Below are 21,217 nucleotides of genomic sequence, written 5' to 3'. Positions count from 1 at the left end.
GTTCCCGTATACCCACCTCACCTTTAGCATTTTACACTTAGTATGGGACCTTTGTTGTTATAATTGATGAGAGAATATTTTAATAATTATAATGTTAATTATAGCCTACAGTTTGCACTAGGGTTCATTGTATTGTACAGTCCTGCCTTTTAAAAAATTATTCTAGTAACATACAATCTAAAATTTCCTTTTTTAACTATATTCAAACATATAATTCAGTGCTGTTAGCTACTTTTTTTTTTTTTAATAAATTTGCATGTCATCCTTGCGCAGGGGTCATGTTAATCTTCTCTGTATCGTTCCCATTTTAGTGTGTGTGCCCCCAAAGCAAGCACTGTTAGCTACCTTCACAATGTCATGTGGCCATCACACTATCCATTACCCAAACTTTTCCATTACCCCAAACAGAAACTGCACCAATTTAGAATTAACTCCCTACTCCTATCCTCACCCTGACCTCAGGTAACCTGGATGCTAGTTTCTGACTCTAATTTGCTTATTCTAATTATTTCATGTCATTGAGATCATACAATATTTGTCCTTTTGTGTCTGGCTATTTCACTCAACATGATATCTTCAAGGTCCATCCATGTTGTCACATGTATCAGAACTTTGTTCTTATTCACAGTTGAATAATATTCCATTGTACCTGCATAGCCCATTTTGTTTAGCCATTCTTCAGTACTAGAATTTCCATTTGGTTCATTTGTACTGTTCTTGATTCTTTCCAAATTCTCCACTTTGCCTTTTAATCCCTTAAATATATTAATCATGTTCATTTTGTTTTTTAAAGTACATATCCAATAATTCCATTATCTAGATTTCTAATGGGTCTATTTCTGTTGTTTTGCAGCAAAATGTCTTCTGGTCTGTCTGGTTATTTATATATAGCCGAACATTGTATATCAAAATTTTAGAGATAATTTGAGGCTTTGATGATGAAATGGTTCTAAGAGAATTTAGTTTAGCTTCTGCTATACAGCTAGGCTAACAGTTCGAGATTTCTCAGATTACCTTAGTTGCACTGTGAGTTGAAATGTTGTGAAACTGGGCTTCTATCCCCTTGGTGACTGGTCTATTTTCAGTTTACTGTAACTCCTGGGGCATAGCCATTTTGTAACTTCTCAAGCCTTGCACTCATTGGTGGATTCAACCTCCAAATAGTCCCCCATCTCCTGAGACTCTTAAAGGTTCTGTCAGTTTTAAAGATTTCACAAGCCTTAAGAATTTAGTGGAGAGAGGAAATTTAAGCTAGTCTATTCCTGACAAGCTGATCATTTTATTCCATGAAAATTTCTCAGTTCAACTTGGGAGTAAAAATACCAAGTAAACACCTTCAATGTTGCATTTGAAGGTGTGGGTATGGACAGAGGAGACTGAAGGGAAAATTGCTGGAGGCAGAGATGGAGCCCATTCCTCCAGCTCTTTCCAAGGAATTATAACCATTTAATTTCCTGTATTACACTCTTTCTACACTCTTTCTGTAAGAATATTACACTCTTCTATTTGTGGCTGAATGCTTTCTGATGTTTCTCGTTTTTAATTTTCATCTTCATATGACTATTCTCCCCCAAATTACTTTTTTATTAATCACCTTAATTTCTACCCCTTTTCTTTCCCTCTCCCTCCATCCTACCAAGCAAGGCCAGTAGTTGACTGGGTTCTACCTCCGCCTTAGTCTTCACAGGTGTGCTATCTGAGCTGTTGGCTAACAGTAATCCGGATCACATTTATTTGCCATTTTCCCAAAAATTGAACTTTTCTCTGCTTATGGCCTCACTAACCTCTTTTCAGGTTTTGGGAAGTTCATTTAATGCACACTATTTTTTCATCATTTTGATGAAAATTGATGATTTATCAAAAATCAGTTTGATAAATTTGATGAAGGAAGGGAAGTAGACACGGTTACCAGTCTGCCATTTTGAACCCAAAGTCCAACTTAATTTGTTTTAATACAGTGTTTTGTTCACATAGTTATTAAGGGGTTTAGAATTCTTATAAAGATAATTTAATTGAATTGTAGGTTAATTTAACTCGGTAATTTATTTCTTTTAGAACTTTGGAATTAATTGTTGTGTAAAGCACTGCAGTTATGTATAAACAAATCTTTTAATGATCAGTTCTTCTAACCAAAATATCTGAAGTAGCAGTTTTGCTGTTTTTTTTTTTTGAAAAAAAATAGCATTTGTTAAAGGAATAAAGGTAGAACAGACAATCTGGAAGCCAGGAAGTAGATTATTCTCAGAGATAATTCTTAGATGAGATTCATTGATCAAAAGTTCTGTTAATTTATGAACTGAATGTACATGAAGGTAGAAATTCATAATGCATATTAGCTATAAAAATGTAAGTTTAGATATAAATACTACATTTCACTTTAATACACATTTTAGCGGTTTTACATTTCTTCTGTGAAAAAGTTATGTAACAATCATTGGCAATAAAATTCTATTTTTGAAGTAATCTTCCCTTCTTCATCTCAAAGGCAGAATATAAGTGTTAAGTGTTCCTATGTGTTAGATAATTGGATTTTAGTTTCTACCTCCGGGCATGAGCAAAGATTTTATGCTTTTGTTTTTCTTTCAATTTTACGTAGAGAAGAGTTCAGTTCTGTGAAAGGTGATGATAAAAATAATAGTGCAGAGCTGGTTGAAAGGAAGCATTTTCCTTCTCAGAAATCAATAGGAAAAGAGAGTGATCCTATTCTTCATCTGTGGCAAATCATCATTACAGAACAGAAGATGCTCATCGAGTAGGGGCAGCAGAGGCACAGGCTTCCATCAGTGTCTGTTCAGGTTTAGGAGCAATACCCGATACTGGGGGATGGCTAATTACATTAATTCTCTGGAGAAGTGACAAGATAAGTTGGTGCAATCCAAGTGCTATGAAGGCTTTCCTTTCCCCTTTCCTGTCAGCATTGCCCAGCCCTTGCTTCAGCATTTCACATCCATATATTTACCAGGAGTTGTGTGATACCTGTTTCGTCTGGGTCTTCCTGCTTAAGCTGCAATGTGAATATTTGTCTTGTTCTATGACTGATGAGGGCAGCAGAAAAGAAATGGAACTGCTTTGGCCATGTGGCAGTAAATAGACACTGCCTTTGGAAACCCAACTTGGTTCATTTAGACCCAAAAATGCCGAGCAGATGCAGATGATCAATTCACAGCACATGATACAAGTGAATACCCTTCTCTTTTATGTTCTGTTTTTAATGTAGTAGCAAACCGACATCTGTTCTGCACGTTGCAAATATGTTCTTTCCAATGTAAAGGCTTGCTGAGCATTGATATTTTACGAAGAATAGGATGCATGTGCCAATTAGATTACACCATAATTTTATGTCAAATACAAATGTTCTTCAGAAAGGTCATTGTTGTGTGTGTGTCACATACTGAGCTGTATTACTCTGATAGATCTAGTCCCAAGGTAAAACTATTTAACTAATAATGTTCTGCAGAGTGGGTAAAAGAATGGAAGAGAAGAAACATAAGCTTTGAAGGGAAAATTCTGCATTGCCAACACTATCTGATACAATCCTTGAGTCTGGCCTTTACTGAGCACTTTTCCTCCAGATAAAAAAATACCACCAACAGTCTTAAGAATGAATATATTATTCATTATATACACTTAAGAATGAATATAATGTTACCTATCATATGGTGTCCCTGTGTGTCTTTTGTAGACCTTTGGGTAAAGTAAATAGTATTAGAATCTTTCTTTGTACATAGAATCATAAGGTCGCAAGATGCCTTATAGCAGTAAGGAAAAGTTGAATATGCATTGTAGGAAAAATAAAGAGTTAGAAATTTTTCACTTTAGCATGGCTACTATTATTAGCTCAGATATTTATCCTGTGTGTAGATAAGTCTAAATTCTTGCATAAGGCACATCCGCTCATTTCTTTCTTTCATGAAAAAAATCTTGATTGCATTTCGTGCTCTGTGTTTGTTGACATTTGCATTGCTAGCTGCAGAAGGGACCAGGTGAAGTAGTGTGGCTTTGGGTTTCTTTGGTATCTACATCCAGAAAAGCCAACTCCACGTGCATCTTTTGTTCATCCTTATGCTACCTTTTTGTTAAATCAAAATAATACACAGAAAACAAACATAAAGCACAGCAGTAATAACAATAATTGCTATTATTCTTGATCCCAATATTATATCTCAATTGGAAACTCACAATTTGAAGCCCTCTTAAGGCAGAACACTATTTTAAAGGGCACAAAAAATGACACAGTTTTCATTTATAAGAAAAAATATTACTCAATATGATTTTTAAAAAATAGGATTTCTTGTCAGTGATAGTGCTTGAATCAGTGACTTTGGGTATTATGTCTTGCTGTTGGTCCACATCTCAAACGTATAATTCAACAACGTTTTTGCTACAAATTTCCTTTTAGCTCATATTTGTAGAGTACACATATGTATATATGCTCATATATATTGAGGAGATTGTACATGATAAGCTTTACAAAGAGACTGAAGAATGAACCTAAATAGGAAAAGGGTGAACTATTGAAAATGTCATTTTTTGACTTAATCAATAAAAATTAAACACCTGTGCTATGTTTAAAATAATAAAAAAGCCGAGAATATGGCACTGTATTACTGAGGTTTCCAAAGCTATCAAGCATTCCTGTTGCGAATGATTGGACCTATCAAGGCATAAAAGAGCAGCTGGGGACATTTGAAGTGGCGATTTATATTTAGTGCAATTCTGGCTACAGACGTGAGGAGCAACATGAAATAGTAAAAAGAGGCTTAAATCAAGTCAGGTTTCTATCAAAAAAGGGCACAGAAAAATGGATCTTTTATACACTTATCCAACAGTTGCAATGAGATATTTACGGTTTTAATTAATAATAATTAAAAAACTAGAAATAGTTCAATATTTAGATTGCTTTCATTTACACTAATTTTGAAATATTTAATTAGTGAACATTGCATTGATTTATATTTTAAAGATGTCTCATATTTGAAAATAGAAACTGTAGCATTGGATAGGTAAATGTTTATTCAATTAATAAGGGTTCTGTACAGAAAACTAGTTTCAACTAACTTGGTCATAAACAAATTTTTGGAGGGGAGGAATAAAGCCTTTAAATGCAGTTTTAGGTATTTTACCTGTGGAAGGTGGTAGAAATTAATGTCCATTGAGGTAGTTCAGTTTGTGGAATAACTTTATGCTTTTAGAAGATGTCTCTATGTATTCTTTGAAAAATGCAAAACCAGATTTAGAAAAATACCAGGAAAAATACTTTTAATAGGTGGAACACAGTGCATTTTTAGGGCAATGAAGCTATTCTGTATGATACTGTAATGGTGGATATATGACATTAGGCATTTGACAAATCCCATAGAACTGTGTGAATAAAGAATGAATCTAGGTGGGCCAAGGTGGCTCAGCTGGCAGAGTTCTAGCTTGCCATGCCAGAGACCCAGGTTCAATTCCTGGTGTCTGCCCATTCAAAAAAAAAAAAAAAGAGAATGAACCCCAATATGAACTGTGGACTTCAGTTACTAATAATGTATCAATATTGGTTCATCAATTGTAACAAGTCCACCACACCAATGCAAGATGTTAATAATAGGAAAAACCATGTGTGCGATGTATGATGGAGTGGGATATGGGAACGCTTTATACTTTCTGTGTAATTTTTCTGAAACCTAAAGCTGCTCTATTAAAGCTTATTAAAACAAAAACATCTCATTAGGGTATCCATCTCTTCCTCTATTTGTTCTGTATTTAAGTGTTTGTTTCATCCAAGTTGTTGTGTAGAATTTATGTATTCACTTAATAAATATTCCCCAAGTTACTTTGAAATAGTGTGCAGTTCTTTTTCCTTAAATGCGAACTGAACATTGCATAAAAATATAGTAACTATATTAGCTCCTTATTTTATGGTTAAGTAAGATTGGGCAACATTAACTTAATGAAATTAAATAGATTTATTTACTGCTAGACTTTTCAGAACATTTCTTATGTGGATCTCCAAGAGGAAAAAATATTATGTAGTATTTCCTATACTTCTTTGTGCATTTAACTTTTTTCATTTCCTAAACATTAAATTATTATGCATAATTAATATCTGATTTGCTAAAGCTATGACGTATTCAACAACAGGGGTTTATATAACTGATTTGAAAGTAGAAAATATTCTCAATTATCATGAATGGATGATATCCCGAATGTTTTCTTCCATTATACAGCTTGTTGGTCTTATGGTAGAGGAATTGTGTAATGGTATAATTTTTTAAGGAACTCTGAAATGGAAGATGGCAATGAATAGAAATGGCATTCGAATTGTCTAAGATTCTGTTTACTTTTATTAGTTATTGCTTGCATGGGAATGAAAAAGCATTGTAGTCTATATGCATCATTCTGAAGTCAGGAGTTTCTCCTTATGACGTAGGAGATATTTGACTGATCAATCTGTGAATTAGGATTTAGAGAAATTTTCCAGGGCAGTACCTTTATCTTCAGCTCTCCCCCACCCCTGCCTTTATCCCATCAAAGAGAACAAACTGTAATACAACCAAAAGGAGAATGATGATAAGAATAACTTTGAGCCATACTGAAACAATGTTTTAAAGACAGTCATCTCACAAAGTTTAATACCTTTAGCTTTGTGAGCAAAAAATTATTTATGGCATACCAATGGGTTATAACGCTAATTGAGAACAAATGAGAAAATTGTGTTTGCCTGCTCTAAAATGTTTCTCTTTTAACGTTCTGATGCCACTTTTGATTCTTGGATTCTATGGTTTGACAGTGGTATGTCTTCTAATTTAAAATAATGGTCAGACACACATTTGGAATGGCCTGGTCAGACAGAATATGCTGCTGTCAGAACACTTCTGCTCACAGATTCTCTTTTATAGTCCATTTCATTCACTGCCTCTTTTCTTTTTTGAGAGTTGCTCAAGATTCCTCCAAAAGTGGACATGCAGTTCATAGATCTGCTATTCACAGAAAGCATTAAATGGCAACAAAATTATAGGACAGCTGCAATTGACTTGAATAAATACTAAATTTTTTACTTATACAGAGTTCCTGAAGGGACATAGTCCGTTATAAATAAGACTTAATATAAATATGACATTGTGTGCTGTGGGAGTACAGGTGAAGGTATAGAGAATTCTTATATTTAGGAATAATTATTTTCTCTTATATATAATTTAGTACCAAAAAATGAAAATAAAATTCTAAAATTTATTAACCAAATGGTATTTTTTTCTTATATAAAGTTGGGTATAAAAGTAATGCCCAGCTTTCTAAAGGAAAACTCTTAGTTTTTCTGAGAGTAGAGGGTTGTTGAGATTGGCTTCCTCCTTCTGGTTCTTCCTGAAATGACTTCTTCCCCTGTAAATTGACCTGACATTGGGGCTGGTGGGTCAGGAGCATGAAGGTGAGAAGAACGGCCACTCTTGCTTTATTTGTATTAACAAGAATGAAGATGGTGATGACAACGATGTTGAAAGAAATAATTAATATTTATTGATTACTCAGTATATCCCAAGTGTCCTGCTAAGCACTCTACATACATTATTCCTTTAATCCTTATAACAACCTTGATTCGGTCACTGCTCATAAGTGTTGGGCACTGCTATTATTGGGCAGTGTTGTTATTTTTCATTGTACAGATGAGGAAACAGAGATTTAGAGAGTCTAGGTAATTTTCCCAAGATCTCAGAGGATGATCTAAATAGCTGAACCAAGATTTGAACTCTAATACTAGTGTAAAAACAAACTTGTGGATGATGTATCTGCAGTGTCTGTTCAGGACCAAATAAATTACTAGGTGTATTTTAAAAAGAAAATCAAATGTTCATATCAATATATATATACAGAGAGAGATTAGCCATTCCCAAGAAAGTGTTCCCGAGGATATTAAAAGATACTTTGACATGTATTTGCTAGTAAAAAGGAGTGCTATAGGTAAACATTGGTGACTGTCAGGTCTCAGTAAAAGAACTTCACATATAAAAGGTACTTTTTAGCCAGGAGGCCCCTCAGCTTCTTTGGCAGAACCACAACCCCTGGGATACTGGCACTGCACACATCAGAAGAAGATAAACAAGATCAAGCAGACAAGACCTGTCCCTGCTTGATAACTCTCCTCTCCTGTGTTTTTTTTTTCCTTGAAAACCACAGCTCTCAGAAAGAGAGCTGGAGACTTATCTTTTTTTTTCACTGGCAGGTTTTGCTGGCGCTGGCCTGCCTGCTTTCTCCCTGCTTTCTTCCCTCAATAAATCTGTTAAGCTTTGACTCACTGTCCTGTGTGGAATCTTTAATGACTCTGTGCCTAACAGTGACAATAGGCTAAGTAAAATTAAACAGATGTATTTACTTCTCTGTATATTTAAGTTTTTTCATTGAGCAATTTGAAATAAACTTTGGGATATTATCTAGGTAAAACGTAGTTCATAAGGTAAATATGTCATAATGCATATATTTGTTAAAATCAACCTGGTTTAGAAAATAACAGATTTATTTGTTTTCTTTATGGAAAAGTTCAGATGGGTGGGGTCATACTTCAGGAATAGTCCTGTCAGAACTTTATCTTCATTTCACTGTTGTTCTCTCAGCTCTGTCCTCTATTCTATGTAAATTCTATTCTCAGGATGACTTCCCTATGGCAGTAAGATGGCTGCTAGAAGTGGCTGGGCATGTTGATTGGGCTGTCAGTAAATAGCTATGTCCTGGAACATGTCAAGGGCTGACTGATTTAGGCTAATCAGAGTCTGTGCCTGGAGCTGAGGCAAGAAATTAATCTAGTCCAATATAAAGTCTGATACTCAAGATGAAATCATGGAATGCCTATTTGGGTAAAACCATAATATCCACCACATATGATAAACCTTGCTTACTTTAGCTTACTGACTACTTCAGTGATGCCTTGATTCATAGCTTCCCACTTACTGAGTTAGCAGTCTTATGACTATCCCTAACATCTTCCCAACCCAGCAAACCCAGAGTCACTGCAAAATAACTGGCATTGCTCTCCTATAATTTATAGATTATTTATAATTTATAAACACAGCAATAGCTGGGGTAAGGAAGCAGAGATGCTATCCCACTTATTCTAAAGCTTATGTTCCCTGATGGTTTCTTATTTGAGATCTTTCCAGTTATGTTTGAATTTCTCTTCATTTTCTGTAATATAAACTTACCTGCTGAGTTGCAACATTGTATCAGTTTACTTTTATTCTCTGGGACAATTATTTTAAAACTGTACTGTCCTTAGCTCCCTCAAAGCCTCTTTTCCCTAGAATGAATGATCTCTTTGCCTTCTAAAAAGGGGAAGGAAAATAGAAGTCACAAATGGGAATTATTTCAGCTTTTCTCCATGAAGCTATAAGGCAATTGATGTCAACATTGCTTCTTATTGCAATAGAATAAACACCCCTTCTCCTCCAGGCAAAACCCTCCATCTTTGCTCTGAATTTCATCTTCACATAGCTTTGCACATATCTTGAGAGATTACCCTGTATCTTAGCATTTCTCACAATTCTCTTGATGTTTCTTCTCAATTTCCTTTGGTAACTGTACTTTCTCTGCTTGACCTGAAATATTTGTGTTCCTTGTGACTCTGTTGTATGCCCACTTCTCTTCTTTACTTCTTTCTTCTAAGTTATTTCATCTTCTTCCCATATTTCAATTATTTCTCCCTGTCAATTACAATTAAATATAAATTTCCAGTTCATATCTCTCTCCTGAACTTCTAATGCCAATTCCTGTTGGGTGTTCTTTATAAAGAAGCTTCACACCAGTAATGACTTTACTTTATCCCCAGTGACACCCAACTAGTCCAATCCACCGCCATATCTGACTGGGACTGTTTGTATGAGATCTTAGGGGAACTTAACTTCCATTCTTCCTTGCTTCTGCCCTATTACATTCTCCACTGTATTCCATTCTCCAGTTTGTCTGTTTTAATCTTTTTAATTTGGAATAATTTTACATTACAGAAAATGGGAAGCATACAGAGACTTCCCACTTATCCCATATGTACAAAGTTTCTTCTTTTGTTAACATCTTACATTAATATAGAATAGTCATTACAATTAATAAACCAATTTTGAGGCATTATTATTAACTAAAGCACACAATTTATTCAGATGTCATTAGTTTTTATCTCATTTTTGTGTTCCATGACCCTATCCAAGATATCACAATTCATTTAGTTATTATGTCTCCTCTAGACTGAGACAGTTTCTCAGACCTCCCCTGTTTTTGATGATCTTGACAGTTTTGTGTATAACAGATTTTGTAAAATGTCTTCAGTTGAGTTCTTCTCATAACTAGACTGGTATTGTAGGCTTTGGGCAGGAAGACCACAGAGGTAAACTACCATTTTTCATCATATCATATCAGGACTACTTACTTTCAATATGACATCACTATTTGTGTTAATCTTGCTCACATGGATAGGCCAGTGCTTTTCAGGCTTCTCCAGTGTAATGTTATTCTGAAATTACCCCCTTTCCATGCTGTATTTTTGGAAAGAAGTTACTTTGTGCTGCCTACACTGAACTGGTAGGAAGTTATGCTCCTACTATGAGTTATGAAAATAGAGTGTCTATGTAAATTATTTGGAATTTTTCTGCAAAGGATACTTGACTATTCTTCCCCATTTATTTATTCATTCAATTATTTTATTTGGAGAATGCGTTAAAGAGAAAAAGGGATTGCACATAAATGAAAATTATTTTGTGAGAGAATAGAAGTCAATTGATAATGTCTATGAATCATGAGATAGCAATATTTGTATATTATTTAGAAATGTGTGGCTAAATACTAGAAAAAAATAGCCAAAAGTTTGAAAGCTGGTTTTGTAAAACATGATGAGAGTGAGAACGGGGAAAGATAAAAACTTGGATTTTTATGTGTTTATTTTAATCCTTATAACACTACTGATTACTTATTTCGAATATTTTCACTTAATTTTTTTGCTTTTTAGTTTTTAGAAAACTTTTTATATTTACAGAATTATCATAAAAGTAGTGTAGGGAGTTCCTATATACCCTACACCCAGTTTCCCCTATTATTAACATCTTAATTAATAAGATACATTTGACAACAATTAATGGAACAATATTCATGCAATAGTGTTACCAAAATCATATTCAGATTCCCTCATTTTTCCCTTAATTTCCTATTTCTGTTCCAGGATCCCATCAAGGATGCCATATTACATTCAGCTGTCATGAGTTCTTTGGCCCCTGTGGGTTGTGACGGTTCCTCAGACTTTCCTTGTTTACTGATCTTGACAGTTTTGTAAAGAACTGGTTAGATATTTTGTAGAGTCTTGTCCATCAGTTTGGATTTCTCTGATGCTTGCCTCCTGACTTGACTGTTCGTGGACATTTGGGAAGAAGACTGCAGAGCTAAAATGCCATTGTTATCGTATCACAACACGGGTACATACTAGGAACATGACATTACTTAAGTGAACTGCAATCACATGATTTAGTGTTTTCTAGTGTTAGTGGTTCACCACTGTAAATCACTTTTTCCCCCCTTTCCATACCGTACTCTTAGGATGTGTAGCCCACAAGAGGTAGGGAGCAATGTTCCATCTCCTTGAGTGGGGACCTATCAACATAAATTATTTGAAATTGTTCTACAGGTGCAATTGGTCACTTCTTTCCCGTTTGTTCATTTATTCAATCATTTGTTTACACCAGTATGGACTCATGGATATTTATTTTATGCATTGGGTTATAATCTAAAACCACATTGCTTTTTTTGTCGCTCAAATTGTTCCAGCTTTGCTCATTGAAAATTCTTTCAGTTGCCTCTTGTGTCCCTGTGGTGCACCCTGTCACTGTCATTGCGAGTGTCAACTTATTTTAGCATGTACTTTCTGGCACAGGATGTTACAGGCTCATCTTGGATATTTCCTGCCTTTGCCCTAGGATTAGACATTTCTCCAAGGAACCCTCTTTTTTTAATTAGAAAATAGTGTTAGAAATGAAGTTGTTCTCTGGGCGTACATGTTCCTATTAGGTATCCTGGCTTCCAGGTCTTTAACGGTACCAGAGTAAGGAAACATGAGTGTATATCCTAATTTGTTTATATAAGCATATCTTTAACTATTTTTGGTATCTATATTAAGTTACATATGAATTCATACTGATATCTTAAACTTCAATGCAGTACGACATGGAACATTCTAGTCTTCTTCCCTTGGTTTTCTGCAACCTTCCGCTCCAACAGTGAGAAGCACGATTTCCAACTTTCACCATCCATTTATTTAATCATTCAGTTTCAGTATACATGCGTGGAGGTGTCAGAATTTTTAAGCTGTGCCCCCACAGAAACAACTTTACCAACAAGAATAATTTGCTTTGCTGTAGTTCCTTTTGCCTTTAGTTTTACAGGCTCTCTTCATTTCCAAAGTTACTTAGTTCAGCACCTTTGCCCCATTGTACCCTTCAGTGAGGTTATTTTATATTTGTAACACAGTTAGGTTCTTTTATCGCAATTGCTTTTCATCTTGGGATCTTTCAACTTCCTAAATGATTTTAATTTCCATACATTAAGATTCATTCTTTCTGCTATAGAGTTCAAAGGGTTTTGAAAAATACATAGTGAAATAAACCCACCATTATGATATGTTGCAAACTAATTTCACTACCCAGAAAATCACATGTCCTTCACCCATTCAATCTTATCTTCTGTATAAAACCTCTGATCTGTTTATTCTCTATACAGTTTTGCTTTTTCCAGAATTTCATATAAGAAAATTATAAAGTATTCAGCCTTTCCTTACAGGTTTCTTTCACTTGCCAACATGCATCTTACGTGCATCTATATTTTTAGTTGTTGTTGCGGCTAGACAGCTCATTATTTTCATTGCTGATTAGAATTCCATGGTACGGATATAGTTTATCTCTTCAACTATTGAAAAGCTTCTTGGTTGCTTCAAGTTTTTGTGATTATGAATAAAACTGCTATAAACACTTGTACCATATTTGGTTTCAAACTAGGAATGCCTAGGAATTGCTGGATCATATGATAAGACTGCGTTTAGTTTTGTAAGCAACTTCCAAAGCATCATCCAAAGTGACTACGCAATCACGCATTCCCACCAGCGATGAATGAGAATTCCTGTAGTTCTGCTTTCTCACCAACAGTTGGTATTGTCAAATTTTGGATTTTAGCCAGTCTAATAAGTATGTAGTAGAAAATTATTGTTGAATTCTATTTTTAATGATGAGTTATATTGAGCTTGTTTTCATCTGCTCAGTTGCCAACTGTATAACTTCTTTTGTAAGATGTGTCTTCAGATCTTTTGCCAGTTTTTGAAGTGTGTTGTTTGTTTTGGTATTTTAGAATTTTAGGGCTTCTCTGTATATTTTTGAAACAAATCATTCATTTGATATGTGATTTGGAAATATTTTCTCTCAGTAGGTAACTTGTACTTTCATTTTCTTAACAGCAAAGATAATTAATTTCAAAGTCCAATTCATCAATTTTTCTTCCGTGATCATACTTTTGATGTTGTGAATAAAAACTTTCAAATCCAAGGGCATGTATATTTTCTCCTATGCTTTCTTAAAGAAAATTTGTAGATTTTATTTTACATTTAGGTCTATGAACAATTTGAGTTAACTTTCATGCAAGCAGTAATGTCTGTAGGTGGGTTCATATTTTTGAATATAGATGTGTAATTGTTTCACAACCATTTATTGAAAACACTGTTCTTTTCTCCATTGAATTGCACTTGCTTCTTCTTCTTCTTCAAAAAAAACAACTGTATTTATATGGGTTATTTCTGGACTCTATATTCTGTTTCATTGTTGGGTATATCCGTGCTTTTATCAAAGCAGACTGCCTTGGTTACTGTAGCTTTAGAGCCAGGCTTGAAATAAGTAGCCTGTACCCTCCACCTTTGCTCTTCCTCAGTATTTTGTTGCTTAGTCTGTGCTCCTTGAATATCAATGATGCACTCCATATTGTGAATTCATGGGCACACTTTCTGCTCTCTGTGCAATGTTTTTCACTATATATTATTAAAATATTCTAGAAACTACATGGTTGATCAGTTTGCTTCCATGGCACTATTCTCTTCTGATCTTATTCCAAATTCCCTGTCCTTCTTTTCAATCCATTTCCTGTGTCTACTCTTTGGCTTCAGTCCCCTATGGCTTTACTCTCAGTTCTTTGTCTCTTACTGTGTTTTGAATGGTTCCTGAGAGGAATAAAACATACTGATGAGCTTCCTAGTCAGAAGCAGTGTTTAGTGTTGCACTTCCTCTAGTTCTAAAAACTCTTCATACATATTGCTTTATAGGATTTTCTCAAAGATAAGGCTTTCAGATTTAATGCTGATCTTACTATTACCTACATTTATTCAGAACACTTTCTGGTAGTCTCATGGATCATTTTCTTTTCAGAGTTGTCACTTTTCTTTGACTAAGATTAAAATGAAGTTTTCTTTTTCACCTACCAGTGATTTGAAAATGCTGTGAATATCTCAAATATAACCAAGAAACAAATAAAAAAGATTATTTTTTCCTAAAGCATTCTTCACCAGAAAGAATCCTTTAGATCAAAAATATTTCATGAAGACTCATGGAAAAAATAAAATCTGAAAATTCCACTGACTATGGAAAAAATCTAAGACGTTGTCAAAGCATTCCTTGTTAAAGAAGAGAACATGGAATGATTATATAGATTACTAGAAAGTTATTAAAATGATGAGATATTTTGATTGGAAAAAATAAAACATCTTGATTAAAGATGATATAATTATCTATCTAAAATAAATGAACAATTTACTTGAACAATTGCAGGACAATTATGGGGGTTTGGTAAAATGGCTGTTTATGAAATCATTGCCTTCAGCAGAGAATATGATTCTAAGAACATGGTGGTCTGAATGTGGCCCCTTTCTGATGCATCCCATATTCCAACTACTGCCTGCTCCGAAATCAGATGAACCACCAGGTGAGGATGAAACCTTGGGCTTCTTCAGGTTCTCCCAAAGAAAACTATTTTTGAATGCTCTTCCCCATAATCTGTTATTCTAGTGATGAAACTGATAAACATCAACAGATCCTTTGAAGAACAGACATTGGAATGGCCTTGAACTTTAGAGGAATGCTTTGGAACAATTTGTTTGAAGCCTAAGTCTCTCTTACTCCCCTGTGATAAAGTGCAACATTCATGGCCCACAGTGAATCCTGAATCTTGCACCCATTCACTTGTGGAGTTCCTTCCATCCTCACTCTGAGATTGGCCATGTGACTTGCTTTGATCAATGGCAGCAACTGAGATACAAACAGGAGTTTGATAAGTGCTTGTGCTCACCTTCTAGGAATGCCATCTGGATATTGGCATGTATAGAAGCCTTGTTCGCCTAAATGAATATAAACACACACATGGAGAGAAAGGTTCAGCAATACTACATATTCCTACTGAGTACAGCCAACCCACAGATTGTGAGAAATAATCTCTTTTATCTCTCTTAACCTCTACAAAACTGAGGTTTTGTTATGAAACAATAGATAACTGATAGTTCTAGAAGTAGTTTCAGAAAACAGCTGATTAGATGGGCTGACTATATTCTCTGTACTCTATCTTTGAGTTAAGAAGAAAGTGGTGTGGCCAGAGAACACAGAAGCTGCATCAGAAAGAGAATAAAACTTTATTTTCTTTTGAATTTGAAAAGAGACTTCCTTGTGTTTTTTACTTTTTTTTTTTTTTTATGCGTGAGCAAGCTCCGGGAATTGAACCCAGGTCTCCAGCATGGCAGGTGAGAACTCTGCCACTGAGCCACCATTGCCCCGGCCACTCCCTTGGTTTTTTCTTGGGGGGGGGGGTTGCATGGTCCAGGAATCAAACCACATGGAAGGCAAGTTCCTTGGGTTTTAATTATTAAAGATGCCTAAAATAAAATGTATGCTAGCTCCAAAACACCATAGAGAAAAAAGCTGCATAACTGAAGTGCCCCTCTGCCCCCATTAAGAGAAAGCAAGAACAGGTTAAACAATGAAAATATAAGCTGATGGGAAAGCAAACAATTCAATGGAGAAAGAAAAAATATACCAGTACCAAATAAGCAAACAAGAAAACAACAAAAGCCAAAAATCACTTGAGTGGATCCAAATGCAATACAAAAAAATCCTTCTGTGTTTAAGAATATGATTTTCAAACTAAATGCTATAGATGTGTAAAGGGTAAATATGATCACTGCTGTGTTTTCTAATGTCAACTGGAATAAAATCCCAGACACTTCTACTTCTGCCAGTATTTAGTGAACTGCAATTTTCATATCTGCATGCAATTCAGAAAACAGGAGAGAGAGTTGAGGGTCTGATTAAGGTAGGAATTATATTTGAAGACTCCCTTGAATAAAGTTGGAACCTCAAAGTGCTAATTCCCACATGATACCAAGTAGAGGGTGGAATGAATATACCCTGAAAACGATCTGGTTCCTCTGTGTTTATAGCTTGAATTCATATTATGTGATTGGTCCAAAATAGTCTCAAGCTAAGAATTTGATCTGAAATCATTATAAACTTTTAATATGCCCAAGTATCTGGCAGACAAAAAACCAAATTTTCTCTAGGGAAATCCATCTCAAAGTCCTCAAATAATTACCACAGAAAAAAGTCCTGAGAAATATGAGCTATAGTATAAAAGCCACAAAATCACAAAAAAAAGACAGCATGAATGGGAGGTAAGAGGAAATTATCTAATAAACAGACCCACAAAGACATCAAATATTGGAATTATTGGTGATAAAACATCAATTTTAATATGTTTAAATTAATAATATAAAGGATTAAAAGGATTAATACAGAATAAGAGGTTGTAAAAATAAGCAAACAGATATGATGCCCTAAAAGTAAGTATAAATTGAGATTAAGTCTTGATGGATGGGTCAAGAAGCAAAGGAAACACAGCTGAAGAGATAATGAGTTAGCTTGATGATGGAGCTGAGTAGAACGTATAGTGAAAAGAGGAGAAAATGAAAGAAAAGATTAAAAAGATGTGGAAGATCAAATGAGAATGTCTGTTATATGGTTAGAAAGATTCCCAGAAGAATGAGAGAATGAAAAAAGAGCAGAATTAATCATTGAAGAGAAAATAACAGAATATTCCAGAACTGTTAAAATCTACAGATCCAAGAATTTCAATGAATTCCAATATAAAGAGAAATGCACACCTAGATCTGGGTGTATCTGGGTGAAACTTTAAAACTACAACCATTACAGAAAATATTAAAAGAGGTTAGATTTTAAAAGGCATGACAATCAGACTGACAACCAACTTTTCAATGGTGTGTTGGATTGAAACTCTCCGGAAAACCATGTCCTTTAATTCTCATTCAATACTGCTGGGTGGGGATGGTTTTATTGTTTCAATGGTGATGTGACCCACACAATTGTGGGTGGTAACTTTTGATTGGATGGTTTCCATGTATGTGTCTCCACCCATTCAAGTTGTTTTTGTTGCAAACTAGAGTCCTTTAAGAGGGAACCATTTTGAAAAAGCTACAGAATCAGCAGAGCCCACATAGCCAGAGGTCTTTGGAGATAAAGAAGGAAAACGCTCCTGGGAAGACTTATGAAATCAGCAGATGTCACCAGGTAGTCTCCCACCTGAGAGAGAACCCCCAAACTTCATCAGCCCTTTTTATGAAGTTAAGGTATCTTTCTCTGAATGCCTTACTTTGGACATTTTCAAAGACTTAGAACTGTGAACTTGAAACTTACCTTTTTAAAAGCCATTCCATTTCTGGTATATCACATTCCAGCACCTTGCAAACTAAAACAAATGGTAAAAATAAAACTCAGAAGATAGTAAAATATTTTATTCTGTTTTTTGAAGGTAAAGAACCATTGGCCTAGGTTATATACCATGTGAAAGTATCCCTTAGGAACAGGGGCAAAATATTGCCATTTTCATACAAATAAAAACTTTAAAAAATTACTCTAAAATAACGGCACTAAAAAATTATTTAAAAATATAATTTATGCATAAGATTGGGAAATTTCTGAAGGCCTAAAATGAAGCAAGAGAGACAAATAAAGTAGGTATAAAATATGTGAAAAAATACGTTTGAGAAAACTTGAGCAAGCTGATTTTGTAACAATAATAATATCTTGTCATGATAAAAAGACATTAATGATAAGAACAAAATAAAATAAGGGAATAAGTTCAGTGATGGTGTATTGTTTGGGAGGAGAGTAAAAATATTAATAAGTATATATGTTAAGGTTTTTAGGGTGACATCCAAAGAAGTTGAGAGAAAAAATCATCCTGAATACAAATAATTAATCCAACATAAGACATAAAAAAAGACGTTAAAAGTGTAAAAATCTGAAAGAGATAAAAAGCACCAAATAAGTGGCTGAAATAAATCCAACCATATTATTAATTATGATATGTCTACTTGAATAAGTGTTCCAATTAAAAGACAATGGTTGTCAGGCTGAATAAAAACAAAATCCAACTATATGTTGCTTACAATAAACAGATCTGCAAATATAAGAATACTGAAAATTTCTGAATAAAAAGGTATAAAATGCATTCAGGCAAATAAAATCCAAAATAGATGATGGAGTCAAATAAATACAGCACAAAAAAGACTTTAAAGCAAAAAAAAACACTAATAAAAACATAAAAATGATAAATTTTCAATTTACTGGGAATATACAATACTTTCAGAGGTGATTGCACCTAATAACATAGCTTTAACATATACCAAGAAAACTGAACTGACAAAAGTGTCACTAAGATAACTAACTTATTATAGTTATGCTAACTGTAAGAGGTTAGCTTCCTTCTCTCAGAACTTAATGGAGCAAAAATCACTACAATTGCTAATATCAATATAAATTCCATTTATAATCATAACTGTTCTTTTTTTTCTTGAAAATGAATAATAATAGGTTACGTTAGTATGGAAAAATAAATACCTTCATGGTGAGAAAATCATTAAAAAAGACAACTTTGAGTTCTGCCTTACCAGATACTCTAAAGCCATTTTAATGAAACTGTTTTGGTAATTATATAATCATGCAACATAATAGATGTTCCAGAATTAGGTTGAGTGTTATGAAAAGTAATATGTGAAAATATGAGAGTTCAATTCAGGAAGAAAACAATGACTAGTAAATAAATGCCTATACACTTGGCCATCTAAAGAAAACTAAAATGGAAACTTCATGTTCAAACAAGGGTTAAAAAAATCAGACATACACTGTAAACTACTAAATATTGCTGATAGAAATTAAAGACCCAAATAAATGGAAAGACATTCGATGTTCATGGATTGGAAGATTTAATATTGTTAAGATGTCAATTCTTCCTAAAGTGATCTACAAACTCAATGTAATCCCTATCAGAATATCAGCAGCCTCTATTTTTGCAGAAATGGAAAAACTGATTCTCAAATTTATGTGGAATTGCAATGAGTCCTGAATAGCCAAACAATTGTGAAAAAGAACAAAGTTTGGGGACTCACGCTTTCCGACTGGAAAACTTACTACAAAGCTATAGTAATGAAAATAGTACATTCTGGCATAAGGATAGACAAACACATCAGTGGAAAAGCATTGTTAAATCCATACTCTATGACTAATTGATTTTTGACATGAGTTCCAAGTCCATGAAAGAATAGTCTCTTCAATAAATAGTGCTGGCAAGTGGAAATCTACGTGTAAAAAAAATTAATGTGGACAGCTATCTCTCATTATATATCAAATTTAATTAATTCAAAAGGACCAAAGACCCAAATATAAAAGCTAATACTATAAAACTCTTGAGAGAAAACATAGGGAAATATCTTCAGGACCTTGTAATAGGCAAGGGATTAGCCCCATAAGCATGAGGAACAAAAGAAAAAAAATACATAAATGGAACCTCATCAAAATTAAAATCTTTTGTGCCTCAAAGATAGTGAAAAAAATAACCCACAGAATGGGAGAAAATATTCTGAAGCCCTATACCTGACAAGGGTTTAATATCCAGAATACATAAGGAATACTTATAATTCATTAAGAAAATGACAGATAACATAATTTAAACAACAGCCAAGGATTTGAGTTGACATTTCTCTGAAAATGATATTCAAATGGCCGATAAGTAGAAAACATGCTCAACCTCATTAATCATTAGAGAAATGCAGACTATAACTACAATGAGATGCCACTTGGCACCTAAGATGGTTATTGCTAAAAAAAGAACAAAACCCCGAAAATAACAAATGTTGAAGAGAATGCAGAGAAACAGGAACCCTTGTTCATTGTTGTTGGGAGTGTAAAATGGTGCAGTCACTGAGGGAAAACAGTTTGGCAGTTTCTTGGAAAGTTAATAATAGAATTACCATATGATCCAGCAATTCCACTCATAAGTTTGTACCCAAAAGAATTGAAAGCAGGGTCTTGGACAGATATTTGTGCATCAGTGTTTATCAAAGCATTATTAATAATAGCCAAAAGGTGGAAAAAAACCAAATGTCCATGAACAGTCAGTTGATAAACAAATATAATAAATCCACACAGTGGAATATTAATCAGTTTTAAAAAGAAGCAAAATGCTGGTGTATGTACAACATAGATGGACTTTGAAGACATTATGTTTAGTGAAACAACCCAGAAGCAAAAAAACTAATATTGTATTTCTTTTATAAGAAATATTAAAGAAAAGCAAATTCAGATATAAAAGCAGAACAGTGGTTAACAGGAGTGGTGGGAGAGGGGCATTGGAACTATGGAAATGAGTATGAGTTTTGGTTTAGGATGATGAAAATAGCCTGGAACTAGAAAGTGGTAAAAGTCATAAAGCATTATCAATGCACTTTTACTGTCAAAAAATTGTCCAGTTAAAATTTTTAAAATGATTTTAATTTTATGTATATTTTACCACAATTAAAATAAATATTTTTAAAAAGAATGAAACTGAAAACACAGAAACTATGAGAAAAAATACATATGTAATCATATTGCAGTTGGAAACTCCTTTGCATTACAAAAACTAATATAAAAAACTTCAAATGATAGATATGGAAAAATGTTTGCTCATGGTGACAAAGGGTTAACTTTTATAATAAATAAAGATCTCATATAAATTGTCATAAAATACAATAAACTCAAGAGAAAACAAAGGCTATAATTGGAAAATTCACAGAACAGAAAATAGAAATGGTGAAAAACATATTAAAGGATACTCAAATTTGCTAGTATTGGGGAATTGC

At 34.0% G+C, this 21,217-nt stretch overlaps 1 non-coding gene across 1 annotated transcript; it reads right to left on the bottom strand.

Moving 5' to 3' along the window:
• Positions 1-228: 228 nt before the first annotated feature.
• Positions 229-335, bottom strand: LOC143666415 (U6 spliceosomal RNA). The gene has a single exon (XR_013167615.1). It is a non-coding gene; the product is annotated as a U6 spliceosomal RNA (small nuclear RNA).
• Positions 336-21,217: the final 20,882 nt, after the last annotated feature.

Source organism: Tamandua tetradactyla, chromosome 22 (genome assembly GCF_023851605.1).
Source record: "Tamandua tetradactyla isolate mTamTet1 chromosome 22, mTamTet1.pri, whole genome shotgun sequence".
Lineage (NCBI taxonomy): Eukaryota > Metazoa > Chordata > Mammalia > Pilosa > Myrmecophagidae > Tamandua > Tamandua tetradactyla.
This window is presented reverse-complemented; position numbering and strand designations above follow the sequence as displayed.